Genomic DNA, 18,623 nt, shown 5'->3' on the forward strand with positions numbered 1-18,623 from the left:
GGCAAAAGATTTGAACCATTCATGAAAGAACATGTTTATGGGCTGGGGCTGGGGCCTCCTATATAGATCAGGTTGGCCATGAACTCAGAGGTCTGCCTGCCCCCACTTCCTGAGGGCTCAGATTAAAGGCAGGTGCCACCACACCATGATGGGGTGATAGTTCAGTGGTAGAATCCTTGCCTAGTGCTTGAGAAGCCCTGGGTTCATCCCTTGCAGCAAAATAGTGCTGGGAAATGCAAATCAAAACCATGATGCAAGCTTATTAGAATTGGTAAAACCAATAAAGTCATAAAACAAAGTGATACAGTCACATGGCAATGGAGCCAAGGCTGGAACTGGCAGAATTACTGGTGGTAAGAGAAAATGGTCTGAGCCTCTCTGGAAAACAGTGTGTGGTATTTAAAAAAAAAAAAAAATGTTCAGCATATCACATGATCCAATAACTGCACTTCTTCATGTTTAGCCAAGGAAAATGGAAGCATATGTTCATACAAAAACCTGGACATGAAGGATTATAGCAGCTTTATTCATAATTGCCCCAAATTGGAAACAGCCCAAATTCCAAACGTTGTCTGGCTGTTGAAAGGATAAGCTCGGCAATCCATCCGTGCATCTTAGCGAGCTGTTTGGCAAAAAGAGTGAACTACTCATGTGTGCAACTAGGACAAACTTCTCGTTTTCATTTGCATTATGCTAAGTGAAAGAAGCCAGGCTTCTGTACCAGATGACTCCATGTTGCCCCCCAGAAAAGAAGAATGCCCCAGGAACAGAAAGCAAATCAGTGAGTACTGGGGGGTCCAAGGAGGTCCCATGGCTACCAAGGGACATGGGAACACTTTTAGTGAGAGATCAGGACAGTGGTTACGTGACCATGTGTGCATGTGTGTATGTGTGTGTGTCATCTATATGTATATACATATATATGTTGTGTGTGTATGTGTATATGTCATCTATATGTATATACATATATATGTCACTATGCAGATATGTGCATATAGTAAAGAGCAAACTCATTGCATGTAAATTATATTGTATGGTTTTTAAAACTGTCAACAAAGGTCTTCAGAGATGGCAGAGCTTGACGTTATGAGTTTTCCTACAAATGTGTTTTCCCTTCAGTTCAACAAGCATTGGGTGTACTGTGTATTGCCCATCATGTTGAGCATTTTGGAGACCGTAAAAGCCATTTAGGACAATCTCGACTTGTTCATGATTACAAAGACAAATCTTGTGGTTGAGACTTCATCTGGCAGGTTACAGTGTGTCATTGAAAACTTTCCCATGAGGAGCTCCACATCTTCCAAAGGCCAAGCATAGCTTTTCGTTTTTTAGATTATAGCGGGGACATATAAAGAGATGAAGAAACCAGCTGACAAGCAATGGGGTTGACAATGGGATGGGGGGTTTGGATCCCTGCCTGGCACATTAAGCACATACTCTAGGACAAACTGGGGATAACTAAAACAAGACCGCCTCAGCTTTTATACAACTCTACAAACTTTTGCTACTTTTTGTTTTGTTTTTGAGACAGGGTTTCTCTGTGTAGCCTTGACTGTCCTGGACTTGCTTTTTAGACCAGGATGACTTGAAATTCACAGCAATCAGTCTGCCTCTGCCTCTGCCTCCTAAGTGCTGGGATTAAAGGCGTGTGCCACCACCACTCGGCTGATTTTGGCTACTTATAAAGAAGGGCAGTGCATATTTTTAATCTTGGGGACAGGCCTTAATCTGTCTCTGTGTCATGACAGCGGAGATAGGGGGGGAAAAAAAGGGTAAATTGATAAATCTCAAGATACTAGAACAGGCTGAGGTGTTTGTATTTGTTACAGCAGGTCAAGCTAACCATCAAGCAAGATTTGGGGTTCACCATATTTGGATGGGAAAATGAAAGGAGAGCTGCAAGTATGGCTCAACAGTAGAGTGGGCCTAGCATGTGTAAGGCTGGGTTCCTTTCCCAGAACTGCAAAGAAACAAGCCCTAAACAAATAAACAAACACCAAACAAACAAAAACCTGAAAACAAAAGTCTGTAAGGAATGAGATAGAGAAAAACTTGGAACAGTGATTTCCAAGTTATGATGGTAGAGGAATTTAACATCAACCAAGAAGGAAAATCCTACAGACACTGGGAGGGCATTTGTTTGGGGCCAGATGTGCAGTTTGGGAGAGCATCTTTTCACCCTAGATGCCCTGGGCAGACTTGCAGTTCCTAGAGCAAACCAAGGCAGCTGCTGACCTGGCCTTGGCCCTGGCCCTGGCTGTGCCCTCAACAAGAAATGATCTTCCCAGCAGAGCTGTGAGGTATGCTCACACCTCCCACTTTTGTAAATGAGGTCTACCCAAGCACCCTAAAAAGCCAAAAACTATGCTTGGCTCTCTCAAGCCTCATATCTGGCTCCACTTTCCTATCCCATAGTGCTTATCTTCTCTCTTCAAAGCACTCTTGACTGCTTGGAATGCCTGCTGTCCCTGTCACCTCCCTTGCTAGAATATAAGCCCACAATGCCAGGGAACATTGGTAAGCTATGTTGTTCATCGACAGATAGTAAGTGCTTAGCAGATATTTGCTAATATACTAATAATCAGTGCCGTTAGCATTTATTGGGCAGATGCCAGTCCTGCACACTTCTCAACGTCAAATGCTTATGATCCCTATGACCCCTTGATGAGGCAAGACTGATTCTTATTCCTGTTTCACAGAGGACGAAAACAGATGGGGTATGAAGTTCTGAACCAAGGTTGTCTATAAAACTAGAAAAAATAGCCTTTAATCCCAGCACTCAGGAGGCAGAGGCAGGCAGATCGCTGTGAGTTTGAGGCCAACCTGGCCTACAACGTTAGTCCAGGACAGCCAAGGCTACACAGAGAAACCCTGTCTTGAAACAAAACAAAACAAAAACAAACAACCCCCTCAAAACAAAACAAAACAAAACAACAACAACAAAAAAACTAGTAAAAACGGTGCCAGTGTCCAGACATGAAAATGCTTCTAAACTCATCAGTGCAGATCCCAGAAAGCATGACTATGCCCGAGGACTGGCTGACACTTGGAGGCCCCATAGGGCTCTGGGATGGCAGGTCTGAGTCCTTAGATAGAGCGTCAGAGGATGCCATTTTAAAAAGTACATTTTCAATGAAAAACCTGGCAAGGAAGTCATGGAAAAACAGAGGGGTGAAGAAAAGATTTTGTAGAGTAATACAACTGGAATTAAACTTTTTCATTTCTCAGTAACAAGATGAAGTTTGAATTTACATTTTTTAAAAAAGGTAAATTCAGATTGAATCCTTTATTCCCCACTTTGGGTAAAATATACTTAGAATAAAATCCACTTAATGCTAGCAAATTACTGAAATCGCTTATGTAAGTAATTAATTTGGTTTCTCTTTTACCTTGCAGACGGGACAATTTATTACTACTACTAATAAATCTCTAGGAATTAATTATTGAGATGGGATTAACAACCTCAAAATAGATGCAAGAAAATCTTAATTTGGATCATGTTTTCCTAGCTCTGTCAGCAGCTTCTGATTATAAAAATGGTCTCAACCCCCTTAGGCGGGACTTACTCTTCCGGTGTCTGCGGAGGGCAGGGTGACCTTTCACTCGCTTTTGATGACCGCCCTCTTGTGGCAGATCGTGAGATGCACGGCTAGCTCCAGAGTTCTTTGTGAGATTCCCAGCCCCTCGTGGAGGAGAGCATTCTGGGATCTCCCCGGTGAAGATTCCTTCTCCAGGAGCCTGTAATGTTCTGTAAACACAAGGACAAATGTACTGCTATTATTTCTATATTGTAGTTTTGACTGGTTTTTTTGTGTGTGTGTGCCAACTGCTGTTACTGTAACCAATTTTAGTTTAGAAGAAAGTCAAGTATGCTAAAAGACGTCTTTTCATTCAAGCTTTTAACTTCACTCCTCCAAACAGCTGCAATTTCTGTTGTTGTTGTTGTTGTCATTAAAAATACAAGGCAAAACCAAACAGAACCCAGGAAGTAGCACACGATTCAGGAGGATCACGAGTTCAGACCCAACCAGGCCTACACAATAAACAAATAAATGAACAAACGCATGAACAAAACACCAAAGGATAGTATATACTTAAGCCTGAGAAATAGGGTTGACATCTTGAGTTCTCCCAATTAGGAGTTGCTTTAAGGCAGTGGCTCTTAGCCTGCGCATAGAGATCAGATAGTTACATTACAATTCATAACAGTAACAAACTTACAGTTATGAAGCAGCAAGGAAAATAATTTTCACCACAACATGAGGAACCGTATTAGGAAGTAAGAAACGGGGCCCTAAGGTGAAACATAAAATTTGGGGCTGATGGAAATAGGGCATTTGTATCACCCCTTCTGCAGGGTCCCTGTGCGCAGACATGGTGTAAAGTGTTTCTTGCAAGTCTAAACAGACAGTTCTGGCTACAGCTCAGCTCATTGAATGGCTGCCGCTTACATTTTACTTAATCAGGGGACAATGTCTTTAATTATAGATAATATTTTTACTACTTGAAAATTTCGTACATATATATAATATATGCAATAACATCCCCTCCTATCCCTCCACCTAATCCTTCAGCCCCACCTCCCACCGAATTTTATATCCTCTTTTTTTCTAATCCACTGAGTGCAATTTGTGCTGCCCATACATGAACGAGTGTGGGACCACCCACTGGAGCATTGTTGTGGTCCTACTAAGGGCCACACCTCTCTTAGTTAGGGTTTCTACTGCTACAATGAAACACCATGACCAAAAAAGCAAGTTGGGGGGGGGGAGGATTTATTCAGCTTACACTTCCATATTGCTGTTGTTCATCACGGAAGGAAGTCAGGACAAGAACTCAAGCAAGCCAGGAACTTGAAGGCAGGAGCTGATGCAGAGACTATGGAGGGGTGCTGCTTCCTGGCTTGCTCAACATGCCTTGCTCGGTCTATTTTCTTATAGAACTTTAGGACCACCAGCCCAGGGATGGCACCACCTACAATGGGCTGGGACCTTCCTCCATTGATCATTAATTGAGAAATGCCTTAACTTGAGGCCTCTTCCTCTCTGATGATTCCAACTTGTGTCAAGTTGACAAAAACCAGCCAGCACAATACCTCTAAAATAACCTGACTCCCCTTCCCCATGCAGCCATCAACTGTCCAGAGTTCTTCAGCTAGGGGTGGGATCTTGGGAGCCCCTAGCTGCTTCATGATGGAGTACCGACAGGCATAATCTTGGGCAGCCATAACTTCTGTGAATTCATGAGTGCAAGGTCCTGTCATGTCCCAAAGATGCTTTTTCACTCTGCCCCAGCCCCAGGCTGGCTCCTCAACCATTCTGCTCCCTCTTCTGCCATGCCCCTTGAAGCCTTGTGGAGAAGGATGTGGTACAGGTACCCATTTACGAATGCGTGAAGGCACAGTGTCTTAGGTGTACTTCGTGACACGTTGAGAAGGTCTTGGGTCTCTAAGGTCAGAATTGAGTTGGAGTCTGAACTCTCTTACTTAGCAGTTATGGTGGCCCCCATAGGCTCATAGAATTGAATGCTTGGTTACCAGGGAGTGGCACTATTTGTAAAGGTTAGGAGATAAGGCCTTTTGGAGTAGGTGTGGCCTTGTTGGAAGAAATGTGTCACCGGAGGTAGGCTTTGGTTTTCAAAAGACCATGCTAAGCCAGGAGTGTCTCTCTCTCTCTCTCGCTCAGGATGTAGCTCTCAGCTACCTCTCTAGCACCGTTTCTTCCTGTGTGTCAACCATGCTTCCCACCACGATGATGGACTAAACCTCTGAAACTGTGAGCAAGCCCTCAATTAAATGCTTTTTAAATGGCCCTGGTTCTCTTCACAGCGAAAGAAAGTGACTAAGACAGCAGTGTGACTCTGGACACCTTGCCTCACCTCTCAGTGCAAACAGATGCCATTCTCTATCGGCTTGAATCAGGTGACTCAGAGGAGGCAATAAAAGAGCCTGGCCCACAGCCTTTCGTTGAAATCCTTGCAAGGAAACTCCGCCAGCTCTGTTTCACCATCCGCTCTTGTCCGTTTATCATAATGTGGCTCTTAGAAATACCGAGCATAGAAAGCCGCTAGTTCTGTGGACCAGGGTTTCCCACCATACTGTCAATGTGTCTGGGTGGTTGGAGGCTGTCTGAGTGAGAGCACATAGGTTTGGAATTGTGGCGTTGTTGAGGTTAGTCAAAGTCTTTAAAAATATCATTATTTATCAGCTTTCAGTGTTGTTTGCTCGAGAGTCAGTTTTGTTTGCTGTCTCAGGTGCATCAGCTGCCCTTGGCTGATATTAGAGGCCTAATTCAGGCTTGTAATTCCTTGTTTGCAGTTTTGGAAACCAAAGTTCCGAAAACAAGAAGTTGCTTTTGCAATTCTCCTTGCAGCCAGCCCTGATGTGTGCCCACGAGGAACTACCTGTGATGTATTGTCTTACTTACTGCATTTGCTTACATTCTTTTTCCACACTACTATTCTATTTGGCTACGGTGTGTGGTCTTTAGTTCTATTGCAGCTCCCATCTGTGCTCTGTGTTGATTTATTATTACTATTACTATTATTATTATTATTATTATTATTATTATTATTATTATTATTATTATTATTATTATTTTGGTTTTTTGAGACAGGGTTTCTGTGTAGCCTTGGCTGTCCTGGACTCACTTTGTAGACCAGGCTGGCCTCGAACTCACTGCAATCCACCTGTTTCTGCCTCCTGAGTGCTGGGATTAAAGGCGTGTGCCACCACCGCCCAGCTCTGTGTTGACTTTTAAATGGATTAATCTGCCTTAAACACATTTGGGTGCAAGGTTTGAGCTGAGAGTTTGTGGTTCCCTTTGCGCATACCCTCTGTATTCTTATGCATTACACATGTCTCTTTAGGTTATACTTTGCAGGATTTGCTCTTAATGTAATACAATGAAACACCATTTATTTAGGTATTCGTCATTTGTTTCGAGGCAGGGTTCCCCATGCCCCGACTGACCTCAAAGTCTCAGTTTGTTTCCCTCAGGGTCCCCAAGTCCTGGGCTTTCAGGTGTAACCACTACACCCGATATCAAACTATCTTTAAAATGGAAGATGAAACAGGTTTGGTTTTAGCTGGGTGTGGTAGCACACACCTTTAATCCCAGCAGTTGGGAGGCAGAAAATTAAAAAAAAAAAAAAGGGTTGTTTTTTTGTTGTTGGTTTTGTTAAGCCGTGCCCTCTTTCTTCTTCTTACAGTTACTTTTGAATTTATTTAACGTACAAGACCCAAAAAAGAAATCAATTTTTACTGCAATAAAAGTAGCCTTTGAGAGCTTGTAGGATGGTTCACAGGTAAAGGCTCTTGGGGCCAGGCTTTCTGACTTGAGTGCAATCCCAGAACCTACCAATGGAAGGAGAGAAACAGCTACCCAAAGTTGTTCTTTCACATGGGTACTGTGGCACACAAACACACTCTAAAGTGTGCTGGATCGTTTTGGGTCAGCGCGATACAAGCTAGAGTTATCTGGAAGGAGGGAACCACAACCGAGAAAATGCCTCCATAAGATCAAGCTGTAGGGCCGGGCGCGTTGGCGCACACCTTTAATCCCAGCACTTTGAGGCCAGCCTGGTCTACAAAAGTGAGTCCAAGACAGCCAAGGCTACACAGAGAAACCCTGTCTTGAAAAAAACAAAACAAAAAATCCACCTGTAGGGCATTTTCTTAATTAGTGATTGATGGGGGAGAACCCAGCCCATTGTGGGTGGAGTCATCACCAGTCCTAGGTTCTTTAAGAAAGCAGGGTGAGCAAGCCAGTGGGAAGCAAGCTAGTAAGCAGCACCCCTCCACGTCCTCAGCATCAGCTCCTGCCCCCAGGTACTTGGCCTGCTCGAGTTCCTGAGTTCCTCTCCTGACTTCTAAGGATGGACTATGATCCGGAAGTGTAAGTGAAACAAACCCTCCCTCCCTGAGTTCCTTTGGCAATGGTGTTTCTTTCTTTTTCTTTTTTTGGTTTTTGAGACAGGGTTTCTCTGTGTAATAGTACTGGCTATCCTGGACTCGCTTCTGTAGACCAGCCTGACCTCGAATTCACAGCTATCCGTCTGCCTCTGCCTCCTGAGTGCTGGGATTAAAGACGTGTGCCAGTTGGTCATGGTGTTTCCTCACAGCAAAAGTAATCCTAAAACAATAAGTAAATGTAAAAAAATAAATAAAAAGGTTCCGCTTTGCCAGTGCCAAGCCATGCTGCTGTTGTGTCTCTTATCATCACACTCTTCTGGCCTCTGTGCTCTTGTCTACTGTATTCTTATAGACTTATATTCCTTTTTTCTTTCTTTCTTTTTTTTTTTTGAGACAGTGTTTCTCTGTGTAGCCCTGGCTGTCCTGCACTCGCTTTGTAGACCAGGCTGGCCTCGAACTCACAGCGATCTGCCTGGCTCTGCCTCCTAAGTGCTGGGATTAAAGGCATGTGCCACCATGCCTGCCTTTTTTAGACTTATATTTTCGTATAGACCGTATTCTTCTAGTCTTATTTATTTGTATCCCAGCTGGCCTTGAACTCACTAGTATTGGCAAGGATACATACTATCCTCAGCACAGTTCAGTATTGCTACTGCTGTTGCTGCTTCTGCCTCCCCTTCCTCCTCCCCCTCTCTTCCCCTTCTTCCCCTCTCCTCCTCCTCCTCCTCCTCTTCCTCTTTTTCTCCTTTGATGCAGGGTCTTGCTGGCTTAGGACTTGCTAATGATGACCAGTCTGCACTTTTACATTTACTTTCCAAGCAACTAGAGGTTTACAGGTGTGTGCCACCATATCTAGCTTGTGTTTCCTTTTTTGTTAAATTTATTCCTGTTTTATTCATGCTGCTGTTATTTTACATGAAATTTCTGTCAATAACATTTTAAATTTTGTGTTGCAAGAGTATAAGAACACTTTGAATTTTGAATATTGAGCATCTATTTTGTTACTTGATGAGTTGATGTATCAGTTCTTTAGAAAAAAAAGTGTGATTGTTTTCAGTATGAAAGATCATATGTCACCAATGAAAAGATATGTTTAGGTTTTTCTTGTCTTGCATAACTCCTGCAACAATTTTCTGTTGAATAGAAGTGGTGAGGACAGATACCCACTCCTTCCTCATCTTAGGAGGAAAACACTCAACCCTCCCCATTAAGTGGGATTTTCCACAGCGTTTTTGTTTGTTTGTTTGTTTGTTTGTTTGTTTTAAAAATCTGGTTAAGGTTTATTCCCATCCCTAGAGTTGATGGAAGATTTCCAATCATGAAATCATTTTGCGTTTGGCCTTACACCTTCTCTGTAGCCATCGACATGGTTTTGTGGGTTTTGCTTTTGATCCGTTGATACACTTACTGATTTCTAAATGTTGAACCTACTTTGCATCCCTGAGGAAAATTCCATTTGTCTGCTGTATTAGTTACTGTTCTTCTTGCTGAGACAACACACCTGACAGAGCTAACTAAAGGCTATGAAGGGTCTGTTTCAGCTCATTGCGCAGACAGAACAGCCCATCCCCATCTCAACAGGGAAGGCATGGAGGCTGGAGCCCAGCTGTCCCCAGTTACCAGATGATTCCTCCAGCAAGGCCCCACCTCCTGAGGATCCCACAGCCTCTCCAAATAACACTGCCATCTGGGGCTCAAGGGTTTAGAGACGTGATCCTTTGGAGACATTGTCCATTCAAACCCCAACAGGCATAATAGTTCATGCCTTTTTCATATTTCATTTGGTTGTATTTTACTGAGGATTTTTGCACCCGTGTTCATGGCATGTCTCTTAGTTTTTGTGTGTTTGTTTTTGTTTTTTGTTTGTTTTGTTTACTCCTCATGATGTTACTGTTTGATATCATGGTGCTATTATGTTAATACTAAACTCAGAATTTGGGAAGTACTCTCTCCATTTTTGATGGGGTGGGGAGCTTTATTAAAAATACAACCATTCTTTAATTAATATTTTCAACAATGAAGCCAACTGGGATTGGGATTTTTTTTTTTAACAAAAAAGTTTTTAAACTATAAATTTAGGGGCTGGAGAGATGGCTCAGAGGTTAAGAGCACTGACTGCTCTTCCAGAGGTCCTGCATTGAATTCCCAGCAACCACATGGTGGCTCACAACCATCTATTATGTTATCTGATGCCCTCTTCTGGCATATGGGTGTACATGCAGGCAAAATACTGTACACATACTAAATAAATCTTTAAAAAATTAATTTTATTCCTTCTCATGTCTGTGATGGAGTTGAAGACCAGATAGTTTATTTTTACAATTAAACTTAGTTGTTTAGGAGCTAAGATGCTCTTAGGTCTAGATAGATGTTTTAACTTGATAAAGACAAGATATGATAGATATTGATTTACATTCAGAATTTTAGATGGACCAAGATAGGAAAGATGTTTTCTTCAAGGCTGTCAAATACAAATAGCCAAAACACTAAGAATGTAACGCTTATATAATACATGAGTGTTTCATGGTTTCTCTTGCTGTAGGTAGTTTACTATATATATATATGTGTAATAATATAAATGTATATGTAAAACATTAAAAAAATTTAATAAAAAAGTAAAAAAAAAAAAAAAAAAGAAAAAATTACAAATAGAATCTCCTTATTTGTTTCACGTCTACTCAAATTGTGTATTTCTTCCAGGGTCAGTTTTGACAGTTTGTGTCCTAGGAATCTGTTTATTTCATCTGAGTTGTATGATTTTTCCACACATATCCTACTTGTTCACAGCTCTTTTCATTGCTGGGAGGATGGCAGTAACTCTCCTGTTCACTTCCAAGTCAATTCATTTAATTTCTCATGTTTTCTTTTTGTCAGTTTAGCTTAAGATTTCTTGATATTTTCAAGGAAAAAGTTGGTTTCTTTTTCCATTTTTTTTGTTATTGTTTTGTTTGTTTGTTTGTTTGTTTTGTTTTTTTGAGACAGGGTTTCTTTGTGTAACAGCCCTGGCTGCCTACACTCATTCTGTAGACCAAGCTGGCCTTGAACTCACAACTATCGGCCTGTCTCTACCTCCTGAGTGCTGGGATTAAAGACGTGTGCCACCATGCCTGGTTGATGGTTTCATTCATTTTCTCTATTTTCTTAAATCTTTGTGTACTCCGTGTGTGTGTGTGTGTGTGTGTGTGTGTGTGTGTGTGTGTGTGTGTTCCTGTCTGTGAATGCAAGTGCACATGTGAAGGTCATAGGACAACCTCAGGCATCAGTCTTTACTTTCTACCTTGTTTGCGACAGAGTCTCTTGCTCAGCACTGTGTACTCCAGGTGAGCTGGAATTTTCCTGTCCCTGCTACTCATCCCATCTCAGCAGTGAGATCAGAGATCTGTTCTCCTGTGTCCAGCTTTATATAGATCCTGGGGATTCGAACTTAGGCCCTCTTGCTTTGTAAGTACTTTACCCGCTATGCCATCTCTCCAGCCCAATTTTCTATATTGCTTTTATATCCACTGTATCTTTATTAGTTCCTCCCATTTGCTTGTGTTAGGTTTGGTTTGCTCTTCTTATTCTAGTGTCTTAAATTAGAAGGTTAGATTCTTCATGCATAATCATTTTATCTTAATATACACATCTCTAGAAACATTTTTTAATCTTAAGTTCCAATTTAGCAGTATTCCTAGGTTATAACACAATGTGTCTTCACTTTCATTCATCTCAAATCCAATACTCCACTTAATATCTTTGTCTTAGTATATATTTTCCTCCCACAGAGGATCTTTTTGGCTTTGTGTTTAAGAACTTGTTGGTGCTAAACTCAGAGTCGTGTATGTTTACTTTAGTGTTGCTTTCAGAAGTGTACGCGCTCACATTTTACAGTTGCGTCTGTGATCCATCTAAAGTTAATTTCCTAAAAAATATGAAACCTGAGCGTAGATGCATTCAAACTTTTTTATTTACTTAAAAAAAATTTAACTATATGTTTGTAGTATCCAAGGAGATCAGGAGAGGGCATCAGACACCTCAGAGCTGGAGTTAAGGGAGGTTTGAGACAAGCAGCTGTGGGTGCTGGTGAGAAAAATCCAGTCCTCTGCAAGAGCAGGAAGTGCTCTTAACTGCTGAGTCACCTTCACAGCCCCTGGAGCAGGGGTTCTCAACCTCCCCACTGCTGACACCCTCGAATACTGTCCCTCAATACTGTGACCCACAACCATAAACTTTTTGTTGCTCCTTCATAACTGTAACTTTGTTTCTGTTATGAATCATAATGTACATATCTGATAAGCGATCTCTGTGAACTGTCATTTGACCCCCACAAGGGGTTATGCCCTGTAAGTTGAGAGCCACGTTTTTTTCCTTTTGCGCATGACTGTTCAGCTGTTTAAGCAATGTTTTCTGGAAAGACTATTCTTCCTTCGTTAAATTGTCTTTGCTTCCCGCACTTGTTTGCTAGAATTTTTTTCTTTTTTTATTACCTTTTAGGTATTCTTCTAGAACTCATAAGAATTTAATTTACAGCACCAGCTTTAGATTTGTGTGGTTTTCATTCAAGGGAAGTGTAGGAACGTTGCTCTCTTTACTTCCACCTGCATTTTCTTCCCTTGTGCTATTTTGTTTTACACATTCTATTTATAAAGGTTTCGAGTAAAGCAGCACGTGCTATAGTTCTTCCTTTTTATACTGCTGGGTCCTTTATGAAAGAGGAGAACTGTCAGGAATGGAGGCTCACACCTTTGGGAGGCAAATCTCTGAATTCAAGGCCAGCCTGTCTACAAAGCAGGACAGCTAAGGCTACTTAGAGAAATCCTGTCTCAAAACAAAAACAAAACAAAAACAACAACAACAACAAAAAAAAACCCAACAAACCAACAAGAACCACCAGAGAGAGAGAGACAGAGACAGAGAGACAGAGAGACAGAGAGAGAGACAGAGAAACAGAGAGAGACAGAGAGGGGGAGACAGAGAGAGAGAGAGAGAGAAAGAGAGAGAGAGAGAGAGACAGAGAGAGAGAGAAGGAAAGAAAGAAAGGAAGGAAGGAAGAAAGGAAGAAACAGAAAAGAGAGCAAGCTGAGATGAAATGGAAAATTGGAGCTAGGGGGACAGATCATCACTGGTTTTCTAAGCTTTTTAGATAATATGTTGTAGCAAGAATTGTTGTATGCTAGAATTGCCAGGGTCTGAGCCTGGCTTCCTGCAGCACTGACAGCCAGGGAAGGCCATCTACCCTCTGCCCTGGGCCAATTAACCAGAAAAGCAATACCAAGGAGTGAAAGAGGTTTACTCAAGGTGGCCCCACTTTGAAGAGGAACAAATAAAGGTCCAGTGACCCTCCCCTCACGATCTAATCAAGTCCATCTCTGGATCTTGACAAGCTGTTTAAGTTTAAGGAGAGGTCCAGACCAAGGTTGGTCAGTGGTTCTTTCCACCACTGACTCCTCGCCCTCACCTTGGCTCTGATGTTTGTTTCAGAGAGGCAAAGGGAGGCAGAGGCAGGTGATTGCTGTGAGTTCAAGGCCAGCCTGGTCTACAAAGTGAGTCCAGGACATCCAAGGCTACACAGAGAAATTCTGTCTTGGAGAGAGAGAGAGAGAGAGAGAGAGAGAGAGAGAGAGAGAGAGAGAGAGAGAGGGAGGGGCTGTTAAGTTGTCAGAACTATGTGACGTCTCTTTCTTAGATTCAAACTCTACTTGTTACCAGACTTCAGACATTTACCTTTCCCATTGTGAAACTCCCTCAGGACTCAATCCCATCGACTCTATTTTCAAATTAAAACTTCAATCTAGCTAATCCTCAAGCTCTTTAAAACTACCCCCCACCCCGTGGCAACGGTAGAGCACTTAGCAGGATTGCTTAAGGCTCTTTCTTGGGTTCAGCATGTAAAACACATCAAAATTAAAGCAAAATAAGTAAGTGCATAAACCTTCCTTCCTGTTTCCAAGTTACACAAGTAAGGAAAGATAATTTTATTTTGAGTGTGGGAAGGAATGTTAGAATGGTTGATAAATTTATACTATGGGCCATATGTCACCTGAAGACCCCTTTCCTTTTGCCCTTTGAGTCTCCGCTCAAAACCTGTCTTCTGTGAAATATTTACTGACTTCTCCAACTAAATTCAATTTAACATACAGTAATTAAACACCTTTGGCTTTTAGCTTGTCTCGATCCATTTTTGTTGGAAGAACAAAATGACCAAGACCAGATACTTTTTTTTTTTTGAAGAGTATGTCATCTGAGCCGGTGGCTTTGGAGGAAGAAGTCTGGGGCATGGATGTGCGTCTTTTGGCTTCTGGTGATGACTGCATGCTGTTTCACAACAGGCCAGAGAATCAGGAGGAAGGGCGTGTGTGCTAAGAGGAAGGAACAAGCTACAAGGAGGAGGAGGAGTGGGAGGTGTGGAGCTCACGCTACCAATATCCACTCTCAGAGGCCCCCAACCATGAGTGTGGGCAGTGACAAACCACATCCAAGTCATAGCAGAGTTTGCATTTCAAGGTAGGATGTTGATTTGACCTCATATGAGCATGTGTTCACCTGTGTGTTGTAAACTAACTATGGCAGTATTTTATAGTTTTTAAAATTATGTATATGTGTGGATGTGGATGTGGATTTAAGTGCCGATGCCCATGGAGGTCAGGGGCATCAGATCCCCTGGGGTTGGAGATATGGGCAGTTGTGAGTTGTCTCACTTGAGTGTTAGGCTATAAACTTGGTTCCCCTGCAACAGCAGTAAGCACTTAAAAAACAGATTTATTTATTTATTCATTTAATGTATATGAGTGCTCTATCTGCATGTACACCTGCATGCCAGGAGAGGGCATCAGATCACATCATAGATGGTTGTGAGACACCATATGGTTTCTGGGATTTGAACTCAGGACCTCTGGAAGAGCAAGCAGCGCCCTTAACTGCTGAGCCATCTCTACAGCCCCAGCAGTAAGCATTTTTAACCATGGAGCCATGCCTCCATCTTTCTCTCTTCACACATTCATTATCTGCCACACACATAGCCTTTTCCACACTCATTGTCTTTTGTTGTTGTTGTTGTTGTTGTTTTGAATACAAAAATTTATTTATTGTACTCAACATTTAAATCCGTGACAACTGTTTTACCTATACGCATAAGATTACTAAATTGTTTTATCAGACCCCTTTTAATACACAATATATATACCTATAGAAAAAGGAAGTAGGAAAATGTTAATGGACTAAAACATAATATATAGACAAAGTAATTCTGCATTCTAACATTGTTTGAGTGACATATAAGGAAACTTGTTACAAGTCAGAATGCCGCCATATCTGCCAAGACAGCAACTTAACATGCAAAGAGATTTTCCGAGTCTGATGAGAAATTCTTATTTCTGTTTTGCTTTTGGAGATAATTATTCATAGGTTTATATTTATTAAATACATCCTTATACCTTCCATTACTTTACAAACCCATAAAGTTAGCAAACTAAGCTACATTTTATTAAATATTCTGATCCTGGAAAGCAAAATTGAGCAAAAGACCTATATACAAAGAACACAGTTGAAATCTTTGGGCAGGAGGCAACAAGAATACAAATGGGTGAGCAGCCTCCCTAATACAACCCAGTCAAAAGTGTGGAGCAGAGTAGGCAGATGAGCATGCCCAGCACTGACAATGTGTAAATTCTTTGCATGATAAACCTTTATAAATAATACTATGGTAAGGGTAATGACAGAAAATGTGGTTAACAACACACTGTAATATATATATGAATAAACACAGAAGAAATAATCTATGCCTTTCATTTGTGAGGAAAAAAACATGGCAACAATATTGTCATATTTAGTATCTTATAAGAAATTCTCATTGATCATAAGTTGAGCCATGGTAATTAAAACCTAATAGTATGATTTTTGCACATCATTAATTCATTAGAAAATCAGCAGATGTATAGCCCTTGAGTCTTCCAAACTCTTCTAAGTTTTTCATATGTAAAGTTAGGTAACCAGAGTAAAGGTGCCATGTATCTGTATAACTCAAAACCTCAAAATGTATCACACGTACAAGTAATAAATAAGCCATACTTGATGTCATCATGTTAACAGAACAATTACTAAGCAGTAGCATAAAAAAAAGATCCCACTGCCCCTTTAAAATTATTTCTTCACAGAATAGAAGGTATACCAAGGTTTTAAACATTGGCTACCTAAAAAAATTTGGAATACAATTTGTCCATCAAATATATATTTTAAAAAGTCATTTACAAAACATAAACCTATCCTTATATGCATTTTTTTTCTCTTAGAAAAGGGGCACTTAGTGTATAGCTAAGGCAGTCAGAAAATGAAGTTCCTGTTGACTTTCCCACTGGGAAGATCAAAATCCATGCTCAAGGCCATGAAAACAATACTGATTCTGTGTCACTGTTAGTTGCCGGAGACTTCCCAAATGATAAAAAAATTAAGACATTCTGAGTCTTTAGAAGTAAAGTAGGCCGGGAGTCTTTTGTTTTCTTCTCACAGCCTTTCAATTTCAGCCACGAAGCCTTCATTTGCAGAGTGTCTTTCCAGAGAAGAGTGTATTTTATTCAGTTGTATATGAAACTGTTTAATCTTCCCCACTTGCAAATTCACAAAGTCCCTATGGCCAGCTTCCCTGAAGTCATCCAGAGTCTCCTGCATCATGTTTTGAACGAAGCGGATCTGAGCAGAGCTCAGCAGTGCGCTCTGCTGACTGTTCCCCAGGGCACCCACTGTTTTTTCTGAGAGGGAACTAGCTACTCCAAGCAGTGAAGGATGGTGCTGCCTTTGGCTGGAGTAGAGGACCCGTTGACAGAGGGTTCATGTATCAACTGGGCTTCAGTTTCTTTTTCTGACTTTTCAAGTTTTTCAAGATTTCTTGTTTGGTTAGATGATGGACAGGTAGGTGTTTAGAATTCCAGGTTCAGCACACCAGAGGAGATGAACTTGGTAAATTGCTTCAAGGAGTCCTTGAGTTCCTCTTTCTTTAGGTGTGTTTTCTTAGACTCAGCTGTCAGACCGTGACTTTCATTTTCTTCTTTCCCTGGAGACCCTGTAAGGACATTGAGAGGGCTGGAGTGCAGTACCAGAGTGCTGGAAGTGACTGGAGTTTTTCTCAGGGGAACATGAGTTCAGCTGAGGTAGGAAGTCAAGGCCATCTCCTTTCCCTACAGATCCCTCACTTCCTTTATTGACTATACCATTGTCTCTAATGGGCGAGAACCTGTCGTCTAAACTACTCTTCCCGGTGTCATCACAGCTGGCGAAATCCTGGCTTTTTCCGTCATCTGCTTCCTTAGATAAGATACCCGTATTTTTGCTTCGAGGCAAGCCCGCTTCATCCTGCGCAGCCACCGCTCCCTTGCCCACAGCTGTCCTTGTCACCCGCTGTGGGAGAACTGCGACAATGGAAGGGGTAGATGCGCCTCTGACAGCTGCAGAGTTCTGCGTGGCCCCAGTGCTGCTGCTCCGTGTGTTCACTGCTGCGGCCTTATTTGAGCAGCCTTTATTTAAACTTGCCTTCGTCAGAGATGTGGAGTACAGAAATGCTGTACATTGCACAGATGTCTTGTGGGCACTGATGGTTTTCACGGGTGATTTCAGCATCCTTAAGTCATGTTGATATATTTTTTCCCACGGGAAGATCCAACCGCCCATGTGGCTCCATCCAGCCGGCATAAAATCTACTGCAGCTCAGAGGAGCACTAAAGCCACTAAAGTTTTCACTAGCTTCTTACTTAAGTGTCATAGAGGATGATTCTTTTGTCCAGGCCCCTGGTCACAAACAGTAGTTCATTGACAGGAGAGAAGCAGAGGCCTGAAGCTGGGGCTTGGTGTGTGCTGTCAAAGCTATGGTATGGACTCTGACTGTTCAGAACCCACAGAGTCACTACTGCATTATCCGGAATTATGTGAGACGCTGCCCAGCAGAGACTTCCTGAACAAGGAGTGCTTCACGTGCCAGACAGGCTGCTTACTCCCATGGCCAAAAGGTGTCCTGGATGTATTAGTGGTTACGCTGTGGAAAATAATCTCACCACGGAGAGAGCCGGAAGCTATGTAGCAATTATTCCAATTGTATGCCACACAAGTGACTTCACATTTATGAGACCGATGAACTCGTGTTGACTTTAAATCCCAAATAGTAACAGTGGTGTTTCGGCCTCCACTCACCAAGTACATCCATGTAGAAGTTAAATCGACACATTGTCTGCTTTTGCCCTTCTTCAGCAAGCTCCAAAAGTGGGACGGGCTTACATTGGCAACTTGACATCACTATTTTTGTCACCACTGGACGATGCTGTCACTAGAAAGTTGTTATTGCTGCTCCAACATGTTGAACTGATTCCACGCGGTGACGTGTGCGGGTTGAATTTATCCACCAATGTCAGAAATGAAGCGTCCCGTATACTAACATCATCTCCTGATGAAGCAAATCTGAGGATTTCCTGCATGACTGAGCTTGCTCATGTTCTTCATCTGGGCCAAATCTCCATCCACGCTAGCCGTGTGCTTCTCCTCCATCTAAGCCATGGCGGCCTTCCTCTCCTCCTCAGGTCTTTCTCCTTCCTCCTCGTGGCGGTCTTTCTTCTTTCTCTCAGGACCCTCTCCCCACACTCATTATCTTAATAGAATCATTCATGTACACTTTTTCCTCTTCCAGTCACTCCCGCTGGATCTATCTTCAAAATATAATATATAATCTAGATTCATCTTTCAGGATCTTTGT

At 42.0% G+C, this 18,623-nt stretch overlaps 1 pseudogene; it reads right to left on the reverse strand.

The window, feature by feature from the left end:
* Positions 1-16,300: 16,300 nt before the first annotated feature.
* LOC127186958 (protein NEDD1-like) lies at positions 16,301-18,348 on the reverse strand (annotated as a pseudogene).
* Between the last annotated feature and the right edge of the window lie 275 nt (positions 18,349-18,623).

The sequence above is a fragment of the Acomys russatus genome, chromosome 3 (genome assembly GCF_903995435.1).
Source record: "Acomys russatus chromosome 3, mAcoRus1.1, whole genome shotgun sequence".
Classification (NCBI taxonomy): domain Eukaryota; kingdom Metazoa; phylum Chordata; class Mammalia; order Rodentia; family Muridae; genus Acomys; species Acomys russatus.